This window comes from Balearica regulorum, chromosome 2 (assembly GCF_011004875.1).
Source record: "Balearica regulorum gibbericeps isolate bBalReg1 chromosome 2, bBalReg1.pri, whole genome shotgun sequence".
NCBI lineage: Eukaryota > Metazoa > Chordata > Aves > Gruiformes > Gruidae > Balearica > Balearica regulorum.
Window position 1 is genome coordinate 109,746,842 of NC_046185.1, and position 15,848 is coordinate 109,762,689.

General features: G+C 37.8%; 1 protein-coding gene across 6 annotated transcripts in view; it reads left to right on the forward strand.

Annotated features, from left to right (window-relative positions):
* Positions 1-15,848, forward strand: part of TPK1 (thiamin pyrophosphokinase 1) — a 314,203-nt gene that overhangs the window by 35,622 nt on the left and 262,733 nt on the right. The gene's annotated exons all lie outside the window — the stretch shown is intronic.

Genomic DNA, 15,848 nt, shown 5'->3' on the forward strand with positions numbered 1-15,848 from the left:
GTGGCATAAGAAACCTTAAAGCTGTTAAGCTGAAAGTAACGTGTATTCCCAGTAGATCTTGCTGACAGAAAACTTTGATTTGGTTGTAGTGCAGTTATAGTGGAGCAGAAGCAAAAGTTCTTAACCACAAAAGTACACTAAACCAGCAGATTGCAATTTCTGCAGCTTCTTCTCTTTTCTGGAGAATTTTTACACAGAATGCAAGGCCCCTCCGCAACACCCTCCGTGACCTTATGAGTCCCATGTAGACGAGACGGTCCCAGGTGGGGACCCTGTGATGCCCTGGCTGGGGAGGGAATGGGGCTGCCACTGACATCTCCTCCTTTAAAGATTCACTCGCCAAGGTGTTTTGCAGAACTGATCAAGAGATCTTCATGCTGGTGGTCAAATTAACCGCATTTGATTTATGCATGTGACCAAACTTTTTGTTCTTGTCTTTCACTGTCATCAACGTGCATTCATGTGTTAAAGTTTGACTATCTGCGGTTGTAGTCAAAGAGTGTTAGAGAGAGAACTGTGTAAAGAAGCATTGTTAAAATCTCCAAGGACATGACATAGCGGTTATCCCACTGGGCACAAATTAGTATGAATCCATTATGGGTTTATGCCTCAACACAAAACTGTAACACAAAGAGGGAAGTGATGCTGTCCTGAAATAAACTACAAAACCCACAATGGGTTTTTCAGCTGTTGATTTTTTTCTGACTAATTTGAACAGGCTTTTCTGTGCTTACGAGGAGTGTAAGAGAATGAAAAAAATTCTGCCATTATGCAAGTTAAATTATTTAATAGTCCTTTTGACCTTTTGCTTATGAATTATGAATTACAAAATTTTGCAGGGGTGTCAACCTCTGTAGCAAAATCTTGAACTATTAGAACTCCAGTTTAGCATCTTCTGTTCTTTGACAGATTGGGCTTGGAAAAGTAGTTTGATCTATTTCATACTCATATTTTGTATAAAATTTACTAAACTATTAATGAATTAAAAACATTTAAGATTTTTGTTTGTTTTGACAGTTCACTTTTTTCTCCCTTATGTACAAAATTTGTTGTCCATACAATTTTTACATGTACAGGCTACTACAGCTGAGAAAAGTATGAGTAAGCAGATTGATTTCACTGGCAACTGTTGCATTTAAAAAAAAACCAACCCAACACAGCAGTTCTGCGAATACTCCAAAAGGTCTCTGTTTAGTTAAAAGTCTGTAAACAAGTTGTTGGCTTAATCTCCTAAGTGTGGCTTCATTGGTATAATTTCTTGGCCAACTGGTATTTGGGGAAAAAATTGGACTAGTTTTGAAGCTGATAAGAGTGAGAGGTTCTTTTGCCTTTGAGGGCTATTGTGGTTTAGGCCAGACCCTGAAACTAAGCAGCTTTTTGAAGAAAATAGTTTAAAGGATGCAACCTTGAAAATCTTTTTTCCTACATGTTAGCCTTAGAGGCCTGATTTTTTTTGTTGTTCCCATAATTCTAAAAAAGAAAAAATACTACTTCCTCATTTTTAGCCTTTAATCCAGTGTGAAATTGGAAATGTTGGTTAAAGTTTAGCCTAAGTGACCAAGTGATATTTGAGAATAAAAAAACTCTAAAATGGTTCCAGTTAACAGAGAAGATATACTCTTAATATTTTCCTTAATCCTTGGACTTTTCAAACAGAAGTGCCTTCCATGACAGAATTTGAATCCCATAGGTAAGGTTGTTGACCCGTGCAGGAATTGTTGTCCAGAAGAGGAGTTATATAAAGTAAGAAAAACTATTACAGGAAACTGGAGTGAAAGATTTTTTTGTCAACAAAAGAGGAGAAAAAAGTGTGATGACGGTGATTGAGGAGTTGTCCTGATTGAACTCCAGACCGTCCACTACTATATATTTTATTATTTCCTTTTTCTTCTGAAAAGGTGCCATTTCATTTCTTTGCATATTTTTGTGTCTGAATACTGTGATGACCATCTCCCCAGTGGTCTAGAGAAGTGAATTTTAACTGACTAGATCAATGTTAGACAGAAATTCTTCAGCTCTGGTAATGAGTTTCTGGCCTGAGCTCCTATTCCCATGCCGATTTCAGATGGACCGTGACTGGTTTTGCCCCAGTGGGTTTCCGCATAGTCTGAAGTTTACAGCTTAGCTGGGAAGAAAACCCTGGGGAGATAATTTCAGACTCTTAACTTAGTCACTAGAGAACACTGCTTCTCATACAAATTGCTACAAATCTCTGTACTTAGGGAGGCCAACTGTGAAATGAGAATAATAATGCTTATGCACCTTTGTAAAGTGATTTCAAATCTACAAATGGAAATTTAAGTTCAAAGCATTATTATTAAACACATTTTCCAGATAGGGTAACGAAGAAAAGAGAGGCTTAGCTTCTTTTCTTAGTATCTTTTTCCAAAATGTATTAATTCACTGGTCAGGGTGCATTTTCTGTCTCTCTGGATCTATAAACAGCTGATAAAAGTCTTTTACAGCTAATGTTTAGGCTGCATAAATTATGCTTTTTAGATATTCAGCTGTAATTTCCTCTATAAGTTGACCCAAATGATGCTTAACACATTAAAAAGTGCTCATCAAGACAGCACCCATTTAAGTTTTTAAGGAAACTTTTATTTTAAGGGGATGGCTGCAGACTGGCTATTAAATGATCAGCAGTTCTGTAAATTTAAGTACTCTGTAAGTCCATGGAGCAGATGAAGAAAGCCAAAGGTTTCCTCACAGAATCATATTACAAAAATCATTAGATTAAGAAAGAGTAATAAATGTGATACTGTTTTAATCACCCTTCTGTTTTTGAGCCTTCAGGATTTGCATTTTCAAGTGTAGCTTCTCAGCTGTAAAGGCCAGCAAATCTCTTTAAATGAATGAAAGTTAATGGTAAGACTGTACATGAGGCTTTTTTAACACTGAAAATGGCAAAATTCCATTGATTTTAAATTGTGAAATACTGTGAGGTTTAAGCCTCTGAAGCACTGTAAGATGTCTGTTAAATTTCAGTTTCTTGTTGGAAGAAAACCCAATGGGATTCAAGTTGCACTGGGTTTTGTGATTTGGTCTCGTGCTCATTAGGACACTGATTCGGCAGAGGTTCTGGTGGAAGACCTAAGCATTGTTAGCATGGACGCAAATGTATGGTTTCCCTGGAATTATAAAGATGGCTTAAAGGTTTAAATCTAAGCCTGCACTATGGTGGTGGTTTGGTGGACTTTTTTGGAGTGGGACATTGGTCTGTGATCCTTTCAGACTGGATATTAAACTGCTGAATATTAAAGATGTTTTTAAAGGGCAGCGCTTAATCGGTGAGTTCTTGATACTTCTCTCTTGATATCATTCTGCATGTGGAGACCTGTGCGCCCTCAAAAGGGAAAGCAAGTTCAGAAAGAAACTATTAAAAGAAGCTGGAGAGAAGTGCAGTTCTCTGCAGAGTTTTTGAAGAGTCACAAAAAGCTGTGGTGAATTTGGACAGAGTAGCAGTGTAAGCACTAGAATATGCATTGAGGTCCACTTTAAATAGTCAAATAAACTAGAAGACATCAGGATGAAATTATTTTATGACAGTCTTTATATTCACTGCAGGAGAAGCAATAAAGATATTTACAATACAAAGTTGTGTGTAAGGAACCTAAATTAGGTCTCAGAAAGAGATATTGCTTATTTAAAAAGAGATGTTCACTAAGGCAGTCATGTTACTTTTCTGCTGTGTGGATTTATAGTTTTGAAATGGTTATGCCCGATAACTCTTAATTAAGCTTGACAGTTTTAGTATTGAAATTGAAGGAACTGGTTGGAAAGACAGTCTGCAAACAAGGGTCTCTCTTAATAGTCCCAGAGCTTGTCTTTGTTTACTCTCTTTACTGTATTGTGAAGGAAGGAAGGAAGTAACAGTTATCTTTAATTATACATGATCTGCAGCATGTCAAAACAAGGGACTATAAACAAGCACAAGTGGCTTATAATAAAAGCAGTTATCATAGACTTTGTGTGGTGACTAAACCTACCAAACCTTATTTGTGTGACAAGTATCTTATGGCAACAGATTGTCATAATGATTTGGTGGGTCTGCTTGTGTAAGTAGTCTACTTACAAGCATGCTGTGGGGGACCTACTTTTTTGTGAGCCTATATTTGCTGGATATGGTATTCTATTCTACCAGACTACAAAGTGATCCCAATAATACTATCTGACCATTTACTTGCAAAGGGCCTTTTCAATCTTGTTTAAAAGTTACATGAAGGATAAACAGCACTCATTCCAAAATTTTCAATATTAAATATGTTTTTTTTAATACCTCTGGAAGAAGCATCAATATTCTGGCAGTGTTCTACATTTTTTTTTTCTTTATCACTCAGTAGTTTTATTCCAAAACGCTAATGTTGGCCAGTTCCTGACTTTTGTAAGCCCACCAAATAGCTTATCAGAGCTTTTCAGTCCACAGAACTTTGATTTCAGGTCTTATTTTTCTGCCAGATGCAACACAATGACATACTGCAGAATAAAATCTGAAGAGGAACTTTGTCCAGGTTATATAAAGATTCCTTACGTGGCTGATAATATATTGCAATTTCCCTTGCCTTTGTGGGTTTTTTAGCTTTCTGTTCATTTATTTTAGCTTGTTTTCTCCAGATGTAAATTTATCTATTTATAAAATACATAGAAGTACATCTTAAAAATGTTTCATTAAAAAAAGAAGCAGTAGTGGATGTAAAGTTATAGAATGTCCTAAAACAGGCAGCAGAACTGAGTTGCCTCCATTAGGTAAAAAATTAACTCTAGAAATAATAAGATGAAGCTTGTGAAAACAAAAGACATTTTTTAGAAGAGAAATGTTTGTGAAAGTTGTTCGCAAATTAGTCATTACCTTTCCTTCCTACATCTGTTAAAAGGATTCTCAGGATAATAGCGGAAGACCACCTTCTCCTCATCACTCTTTACCAGAACGTCTCTCTGGGGGCTGCATGCCCTCCTGCTGCTACCACCACTCACGTGGGCTGCTGTTTTGACCGTGGCAAAAGCCCCTGTTGCCCTCTGAACCTTCTGGATGGCACTCTGGACCTTGCGTCAGGTCTGCTCCCTTCAAAGTACAGAAGAAGCTCCTTTAGGAAAAACCACAAGACTGAAAAGGGGATATGGGTGTGAATGTCCTCTCTGGCATCCAGCCCGAAGAGACAGGAGGTGTTACAGAACCTGCTTGTCTCAGCATGGATTTTCATCAAAGCATATAAGGTGAAATTCTGGGAGTCAATGGGAGTTTTCTTATCAATCTCACCCATTATGTCTGAGGAGTAAATAATTGATGGTTGCAGAGATCATCTGTATTTTATGCAACTCTTTTAAACTCAGTGCACCTTCTAAATAGAAAACCCAACCAATTCCAAAGTCCATGGTAGCCTGGTTGAATGCTATGTGCAGTTAAATAAGTGCTTAATTAGTACATAAGAGTTCAGGACAGTGAGAGATACTGTATTTCATTGGGATGGCTGAAGGGAAATAGGGAAACAGAAGTTTGTAAAGTTGTCCAAACTAGAATTTGGCCAGAAGCCATCTGCAACTTGTAATGGTTTTTATAAGATCAGGCTGCAAAGCAGAAAGGAACTTCTTTTTTTTTAGTACTTACTCATTTCCTGAATAGGGATGTGATCTTCCTGCAGTTACATAATGCCTATTTTCCCACTTCAGAAAATGGGATGTTAGTGTCTGCACTTGCAACATTATACTGTAGTTCAGCCCTTGGGCTATTCAGCAAATGCACATATGACTTTTAGACATGGTATACTCATCTTGAGCATGGTATTTAGACTGTGTATAGAGGGCATAGGGAGAATTTGATGTATATGAAGAGTACAATCCATTGGAATAAGTGTACTAAGAAGGCTGAGCTTATCAGTGGGAATACCATGAGCAGTGGGAAGAATGAAGCATCTAAAATCCTTCTCTGTTGGATTTAGACATTTTATGCTGTGCTGCAGAAAGTTATTTCCTCCTTTTGTGACTCCCAAGTACCAACTCTTCTGAAGATAGTGAGAGAACCACTCTTCTTCCCTGAAAAATATCCTAAAAAACCAGAGGTTATGCTTTTCTCTGAAAGCATGTCACAACGTTAGGAAGGAGGCAACAGTGGGTATAATGTTCTTGAAATATTGTGGTGAAGTAATTGGAAGATTTATTCAAGGTGCGAAAGAGAAATTTGGGTAAGTAAATGTTGGAGGACTGTATCCAGGTCAGTGGACTGCAGAGTCAGACTTCTATATGTTCCTCCTGTTTAACTGTTTTATGAAAATAATTCAATTAATTTCTTTAACTTTTGGAGCAGGGAGGGAAGGGTCTGCTTCCCTGAGAGTAACGACATGTCTGGGGAGGAGAGCGCTGTCTTGACTGAAGCGGGATTTGGAGGTGAATTCCCTCTGACAGAGATGGAACCTGAATGTGGGTCATCAGCCTCCTGAGGGAGCGCTCCAACTATTAATCTGTGCTGATAAAAGGTATAGCTCCTTCCTAAGTTTTTGCAAAGCACGTGGCTGATGCTGTGAAGCTGGATCTATTAGGTATGCTCTGAGAACAGCTACTTCAAATGTGCCCTTCAAATGATATCAGTAGAGAAATGTCTAGTTGGTGGATAGCAGTGGTGTTTTGAGATCAAAGGAGGCATCAGGTTGTGTCAGCCTCTTAAACTTCAGGTGTATCTTGGTGCAGATGGAAATCAGACTTTTATGTGTATAGGAAATGTTAATGCCAATAACTGAAGTGTTGGTGGAGTGCTTGGAGGCAGCAGAGCAGGGGTTTCAAGTGCTGAGCAGGCAGGCACTTACAGGTTCACCTGAATCTTACTCTTAGGTCAGCACTCTAATATGTAAATCATTAGGTATGTGTTTAATTTTGTTAATCCTATAGAAAATACACAAAGATATCTGTTCACCATAGATAGGTGAAATAAGGTGGCATTATACTATTTGCAGAGCTGGATGTTTGCTGGGGGTATTTCTGCTTTATACCATTTTGCCCAAAGAGACTACTAAATAACATCACCTGCCTTCTGTGCCTTGTGATTCCTTGAAGTCACCTTACAGTGTACAGATTGAGCTGATGATAACGACCAAAGATCGTGAGTCAGCCGGGGAGTTTGTATGCCTAGTTGTATCCCTAGAAACAGAGTTATCCCAGATAACAAGTATTGTTAGCATGGTGTATTCAGACAATGTGATGCTGAATTTTTAAAACAGAAGGAGGACATTGTATTGGACCTGGCTATTAAACAGCTAAAAAGTAAGCAACTGTCTTGGGTTTTGTTTTAAGGTTGGAACTTACTTGAATAATAATAGTAGTTTTGGGGGCACTGCAGAGGTCGGTCGATGGTTCCTAAATTTCTCTGAAGTGAAGATACTAAAATATCTTTTTGAGGAAAAAAGGTTCAAGCTAGAAGCCAATGTTTTATAGTAATTTGTATTTATTTTTCAGCCAGAAGATAAAATGGAAATTCCATAGATTCTCTCCACATCTGCTTTCATTTTCACTCTGATGTAGATTTAAGCTCCAATCCTAATTCTCTGTGCCTAGAAATTTTAAACAGGAAAGTCAAATTTACCACAACACTATCAATATTTTTATAGCAAGCCTGTATGTCTAATTCTTGTCTCTTAAGAGCTTCCCATTGGTATCAAACTTAGAAGGTGTAAAATAGCTACCGGGTCAGAAGGTGACTTGCCTGCGCGTTACAAAGCAAGGCATTTAGTATATTGCTTTTTTTAGGTGGTAGTTATAGTGAAATTCATGCACTTTTAAAGTTTATCTGGAGTATGAAAAGTTGTGTCAGATTCTGCAGCCTGGGGGACTAGACTTCCCGTTCTGCAGAAAGTTGTCCCTGCTGTTGCTATTTTACTCCCTTTTCATCTCTTCAGATTCAGCTGGCTATTTATTTTGTGCCACAGGATGAAATACACCTGACTAATCTCCTGGACCCTTACTTGTCTGTGCCTATATCAGAAATCTCTTTCTTTTTTAGATCGCTGGGCAATTTGAGTCCAACCAGTAGTCTTGAAAACTGGAAGAGTATAACCAATAAGGTGGTAACATCTTGGCTAAAAATACCCTCCTGCTTCCAGCTAATTCTGAGCTTCCTTGTGCTCAGGATGAAATGAAAGTCCTATTTGCACCAAGCACAGAGTGATGGATGGATGGTCCAGCAACATCTCTGGAGACAAGCAGCAACGGTATAGGTAAACCAAGCCAAGACCTTGCAGGAGCAAATGGTGCTGTATGTCAGTGTGTCTCTGGAAGAGCCCGTTAGGATTTACGTACCTTGCTACCTCCCCAAAGTGACCAGTTACTCCAATAGGTTTATTTTCAAATGAGAGTTGGTGATGGGTCACAAGCATCGCTTCCATATATATAATAGTAAGAAGTGTGATTGTTATGATTTGTATTTAAATAGACAGTTCTCATGATTCAGTTCAGTTGACTGTTGCCCTGGAGAGTTGAATCCTACCATTAAGTTTCTTTGTGTTGCTGGACAAGTTAGCTAAACCTGAAGATTCACTGCTGGGAACTGTGTGATCTTATTCTGCTTGACCAGACTGAGGTGTTTGACACACAAAGAGCAGAAGTCCCAAGCACTCAGAAATGCAGCTATAGACTGTAGGAGTTTGTATGAGAACAGGTGTCCCATCACATACTGAGATGAAAAATACAGCCCTCAGTCTCCAGAGGAGGACCAGAATTAATCGAAAAGTTTTCATTGCAAGGCATAGCACCCTTGTAGGAACAGGAGTGGTCGATAATGTAGGTGGGTTATCCCATGTGTATGGCTATGTTTGTGACTTATTGTGAAAAATTAGTTGTTTTGAATTCATCCACATAAATTCTTTTGGAGGACTCTTCAGAGAGTACCACGTTGCAGCTTTTCAGTAAGACTGTTTGCACAAATCCCCTTTTCTTCCTACTCCTCTTGCTGGAATTTGCCTGGAGAATTAAGAGCTGTAAAATATTTAAAAATCAATAGAATTTACATGAAAAAATTAACACTAAAATACATTGACAGGGATAACACTGCATTTGCACGAAAAGCAGCTGGGTATGCATATTTGATTTATTCATTCAATAAGTTTGAGAACATGTTTGTAAGGTCTGTGATCCTTTTGCATAATTTGTGCTGGTTTATTATTGGAGTTGTCACTCTTATGAGGAAAATTAAATGGCTTGTTTGGAGGCTTGGGATTCAGTGTGGTAAAATGCAGCTACACAATGTTTTATAAGTAGTGGCTATAATTAATACAATAGTCCAAGCTTAACTGTTTCTCTGAATTAAAGCTGACAACTATGTTGTTAGCAAGAGCATAGACATTGGGAGTGGATTTTACTGACTGATTTGAGAGAAGTTTTTCCATTTTCAAAGTACTGGTTCTGCAGGAGTTGTGAAACTTTTTAAATGTGAAGCATTTACATTTCAGAGTTGATTTGGGCTGCATAAGTTTGAAGTGATCCTTTTTAGATTCCCTGGTATTACAGCAGAGCACTGGGTTTCCTAGTGAAGGGAAGCACTGCTGGGGCAAAACTTAGTTCAAGAAAGAGAACAGAAGAATGAGGTGCATTTTTATATAAGGTACACTATTTGTTCAGTACAAAGTGAGGTTTTATTCTGAAAGGTAACCTTAAAAAGTAGTCTCTTAGGATTCGATGTTAGGTGCTTTTCCAGGACTTTGTGGTGCAGATAAGCTCAAGTTTGGAGTTAACACTCCCCCCACCTTCCCTACACAACAGATACAAGTGTCAGGTTGCCTCTTAAGTATAACAATCTAAAGTTAGAGTCAAATTTTGATGAGTATAAGATTACAAAAATCTGTTGCTCATTTAAATTAAGCCGATCTTGTGGCATTAGTCATCTTAGTTTGGTAAAGACATTGTTTAAAAAAAATAAATTGATAAGCCATGCGACTGTTGGTATATTTACATTAGAGTTTTATTTTTGATCAAGAATATGCTTTTGAAGCAAGTCTTCTGATCCTGCCTATTTACTGTGCTTTACTTTGCGGAGTAGTTTTGGAATATGTAAGCTAATTTGCTTTTGGATGAAACTAAAACTGTGTTCCAGGAGTGGACATGATGCTCTCCTACTTTTAATGGATATTTAGACTACAGGACCAGACTAGACCTAATCTGAAATAGCCTGCATCCCTCCTTGCCTTTTACTCTGAAACATGCATAGTGTGAGTATCATACCTTAAGCATGAACATTTTTTCTCTATAGACCTGATTTTATTGTCATGCTGCTTGCTAATGTAGACATAGATTGTGCTTATAGTCAGTCAGTTGCCAAAGACATTCATTGATGAAACCAGGATCTTGTCTTGTGAGGCAGAAGTTAACTTTCAAGAATAATTGCTACATCAGCAAGTAAATTGCCTATTAGGAACTATATCTGCATTTCAGGTAGGAAACTACAGGTGGTGGTGTTTCAATGTCTAAAAAAACCAAACTCAAAACCAAAGAAAGAACCACAATGAAGAAATCCTTTCAGGAAACAGGGGATGCTCCATAGTCTGATGGATTAATTTTCCTTAGTTTTTTGTCTAATGAAACGTTTACTTCCATTCTGATGGGGAGGCTGTTCCAGTTCAGTATGTTTGGGAAGTTGATGGTAGCTCTTAAAACAAGCCCTGAATGAAATGATCCATTTCAGTAAGCTGGCAAATTCTTCCCAGAGCATCGATTTTGGACTTAACACTTAGGGACAGATGCTTACTTAGCAGAAAATGATGTAGATTTGGTGCTGATCTCCCAAACTCCTTTCTTTTAGTTTTAAAATTCCACATTCTCTGTGTTTAGGTAACATCTGTGTATGTGAGCATCTATTTGCTTTTTCATAAAGACAAGTTTGGTTTTTTTTTTTAAAAAAAAGGCAATATATTGTCATTTGTTTAGTGGAAACTCTGATTCAGTGTTTTGGATTTTTTTTTTTTCAAGTGATAGGTGGAACAAATAGCCCATTAAGACTGCACTAAAAATGCTGATGATTATTGAAGAAAAAGCTAATTGTGGTGCTACAACTAATACAGCGAAATTTAAAAAGTTCTAGTAAGAAGCTTGTTGAGGTTGTAGGGAGCAGTTAAAATACTTTTCCTTTCTGTGTATTCAATGCTACAATATTTTCTGACTCATTTTAGGGTCATTTGTCTTTCACTGATGTAAACCCAGACTACTTCAGGTGTAATCAGTGACATTTTTCTACATGAGCCTTCATTTAAGCAAGAATGTGGGCTACTTTAATAGAGTGATATTCTTTAAATAGCCATGTTCCTAATTTAAGGAATGTCAGTATTAAAACTTTTTTTCCCTTAAGTGTTTGTTAAAATTGTCCACTCCAATTCACTACAATGAATTATTTTTTTCTTTATGTCATAATTCATACCTTTATAAACTCACTTGTTAATTGTCCCTCATTAGTGACTGCTTCACCAATAGCAGAAGTTCCCATCCCAGCTTTTGTTTGATCTAGTAATGCTTAGCACTACACAGGAGCCAATCCACACAGTATGTTAAGAAATTTTTAAAGTAAAACCTGGTATTTTCTGATTTTTTTGGTAGCTTGTATTTCAGTTAAATAGGAGAATTTAATGTATTAAACAAACACAAAGCCAACACCAAAACTAAAGCCCAAACCAACAACATAGCAAGTTGCTTCAGTAATTTTGCTTTGATCTATAGCAATAGTCTTACCTATCTGCACTGTAGTTCTGCAAGAACATTATTTTGGTACATTTGCTAGTTTCATAAAGTGCTTTCTTTAGGGTTTATTATGGTTGACTCCCACTAAATATAACTTATGTGGAATTCTTAGAATTACAATTTCAATGCTAATTCTTCTGTAGCAGAAGAAACTTTAACTGCCGTATGAAGAGCTGCCTCAGCCTGTTGCCCTGCTGTCTTTTATCAGTGTCACTGTTTTGAATTGTGAAAAAAATGCCTTGTCCTTTCTCACATACTCTGACATTTAAGTAGGCAGTGACTGTTCATTTAACAAACAAATCTGTGTGGCAAGAATTTCCTGAATGCTGGTTCTGGAAACCAAATAACTTTCTCTTTTCTCTCTCTTCTCTCTCTTTTCTCTCTAATCCTGGTAAGCAGACTGATGTGAGAGCAGCAATTTGAGCAGGAGGAAATTCCAGTGGGATCATTCAGAGTTTTTCTCCCTCAGAAGCTCATTGTATATTTGGATTCCCACCTATGTGGTCAGGAATATGTGTAACCCAAAACTCTGCAGTATCTTTTCAAGGGATCTTGGTTAGTATTGTGGATAGCTAGATGTATTTCTACCAGTACAGAAATTTTCTGAAAATTTATAACCATCTTCCAACTTTGAACATTATAAATTAAATTAATTAAATACTTTACTAATGGTAAAATCCCTCTGCCCCTGTACTACCTATCTCTTTCCTCCTTCTTCCTCTGTACTAAAACCTGCCTCTTTGAGGAAGGTGCTTGATAGATCATTAGAAAGGAAAGGAAAGGAATGGCTCCTCTTCAGGCAAGCAGTAAAACACAAATATCAAACAACAAACCAAAACACAAAGAGCTTAGCAGAAGTCTCTTTCTGTGGTTGAAGCTCTGACTTTGGAGTCCTATTTTGTTATCACCTTGGGTTATCTTAGCACAGCGTATCCCCCCCCTTGCCTGTTACCGCTTACATAATTTCACAAAGACTGGGAAGAGCAGTGATCTTTCCCAAAGGCCCTCTTGTTTGAAGTAATGAAAGCTTTTTTCCCCTTGGAAAATTCAATAGACAGGAACCTTTCAGTATGCAGAATAACTTCTAGAGATATTATTCTAACACTGAAAGGAAACAAAGAAGGGGCATATGTTATTTTATTGCCTACCAGAGAAAAGGTTGTCTTTAAAAATATATATGCCTTTTGCATATGCTTTGTGACAGACATACAGCCTGAAGACTGGCATGTGACAAGGGGAAATCAATAAAAAATGCATAATGATATTATAAATATTTATGGAATAGCTAGATGAGTATAATATGACAGGGAGAAGCCAAGAAGGCTTTTAGAATAGCAAACGTGTGCTCTAAAATATATTGGAATTCTTTTGAGTGAGTTAAAGTGGGGTAAAAGGCATTGCGTAGGCTGTTGGAGACGTTCACAACACCTTTGATTAAAGTCCTTTCTAGGAAACCATGAGAAAAGCTTCGTTGCAGAAGTGCAGCTAAATAAAAGTTGGAAAGCAGAGAAAGGAAAATGAAAGGACAAAGTTGTTCACTGATGGTCCCAGTGGGACACGTAGGGATTGTTGATTGATTTGCAACCTAGCAAAGTAAGGAAATGTTTCTCTGTGTTTCTGGCAGGATTAAATTGATCCAGCTTTTTCCAAAGACTAGGAATTTTCCAAGTCCGCTAAAAGATTTTTTTTAAGTGTATTTTTGCATATAACTGGCTGTTGATGTAGTTGTGCACTTGTTAATATGTAGATCTGTAAATTATGCCTATAAGACTGCAAGGTTTATAAGCAGCAAATAGGAAAACAAATGGGTAAGACTGGAGATGAACAAATTTGGTTCCCTATATGCAAGTAAAAATTCCTTATAGTTGTCGTTCTGTCCTCGTGTCCTGTAGAAAGTGGGCCTTACTGCACAGCTAATTCTTCTACAAGAGGACTTATATTGTGGGACTTGGTTCCATTCATTCTCTGTGTTGATGTAAACATCAAGAATAAGCTGTAGGTTTTGTATGGAGGAATTCATTCTTTTCTGCTTGTGCTCCAGATGGCTGAATTTGCTCAGTCTGCAAAAGCTGCAAGAAAAGTACATAATGAAAGAGAAAATTATACCAAAAATGGAAGAAACTATGCAAGAGACCAACTTGTTCTACCTCTAACAAAAGGCCAACAAAAGCTTCTTCAGTGGAGATACCCATATCTGGGGACAAGTTATTTTTGCTGCTGAATTCTTGCTTACAGAATTCTCTTTCCCATTAGTCCAAACAGAGCACAATTTTGTTAATGGTTGGGTCAGGGTGCTAATTATCTTTGTGAGAAATGGATGGGCAGATAGTCTAGGAGATAGATGCTTCCTAATTTGTTAAGGGCTTTTAAAGATAAATGGCCTTGAAGTAGATTTGTTTTCATACGAATAGCCAGTAGAGTGCTCGGAGCAGTGGCACAGTGAGCTCTCATCAGTTTTTCCTCAGAGTGATGGATGTTGCATATTCTGTCCGTTGACGTAGTCTTTGCCATCAGATGTCCCAATTTATTAATAGTTTTTAGGGCAATGGTTGTAAATTATTGCAGCCCAATTTTATTACTGTTTTACATCTACCGAGGACTGAGCCCTTTGTGCAGCTTTATATTAACTCAGTGAGCACCATTAAAGTATTGACATTTAGGCTCATTTTGGTGGCATTCATCATAGCATGTTATCATGCATTAATTGCAGTGGTTTGAAATGACTGGAACGTTCACTGTTCTAAAAGCAGGAGAAACAATAATTTCCATTTCTCCACTTTTTTCAATCCATAATTGTGCTTAAAAAAAACCCCACAGCCCAAAACGCACAAAACCCCCCTCCTAGTTGTATGTGCTGTGGGGGCATCTACCTCTCTGCTTCTTTGCAACAACTGAGCAGGTTAAGAGCCAGTAGCTCTTACAGGCTTCACTGGAAGCTCTTACAAGTGTCATCTCTGAAAATCAGCCTCTGAATTCTCGTTGTGGATGCCTACAGTCAGGCCTTGGCTTCAAAAACATATCTTAATATATAACAAGAGTCCTCCTGATGTGCAAAAAAACAAAAAAACCCCTAAAAATCTACTGCGTTTTCATATGCTGATATGGCTTAAGGGTTTAAAACAGACACAGAAATGCCTTTTGTGATTCACCAGCAGGAATAGGTTTGCAGCACCTGTGCCAAATTGTATTGTCCTAGCAGTAAAAGAACCTGTGATGTTTGCTGGTCCTCTTCAGTGGAGGGCACTAGATGATTATGTTTAATATAAGGAGTTGGCAGCCTTTCTCACTTAACCATCATTAGGAGATCTGCTGCTGAGGTCCCATTTTGTGAGGCAGCTGGAAATTGGCACTTAGTTTGAATGTATTGTTTTCTACCTTTCTCCTAAAGTTCAAGGACAAGGCAAAACTGTTTGGACTATGCAAAGGAAAAGTTTTTTCTCACTTTCCTTTGTTTACTTGGTCCTCTGACCTCTCCATTATTCTCTAAGTAAATTTACTCCCTAAGTAAATTTATTCTCCTATATATACATGAATTAAATAGAAGTGTGGACCATGACAGCAAGGATGCAAGTGGAAGACATGAGGAAAGGTATTTGAAAGCACGATGCAGAAAATAGGTGTGGTAAACACGTAGACGATTTACTGGAGTAAAAATTATCAAGGTCTTCAGTAATGTTTCTCTTGAGACTTGCAAAGGAGGACAATACTGTTATTTCTGTTTTAGGGAACTGAGGCATAGAATGGGTCAGTGGAGAAAGCCTAAATCACTCGAAAGGCGAGATGCAGAATAGTGGTGTCCCAATCTCATTACCCTCAATTTGTGCTCCTAACTACGCATTCCATTTGATCACCATGTCCCTAATCCCACCTCAAGATGTTCCTGCACCTTCAGGACTTTTACCACCTATATTTTCCCTGGGAACATCATATGGCTTAAGCCACAGCTTCACCTGTAGCCTGCCTTCTGGATCTGCTCAAAAGCCCAAAAGACTTTCTAGTGGTAGAAGTTTTCTTTTTTTCAATTACAGTGGCTTTACATGACCAAATAATACTTCATTAACCTGATTGCCTAAGGTTATCAAGCTCCAGGGGAAAATTGTATTCCTATATGATTGGCAAGATAATTAGGAAGTGAAATAATG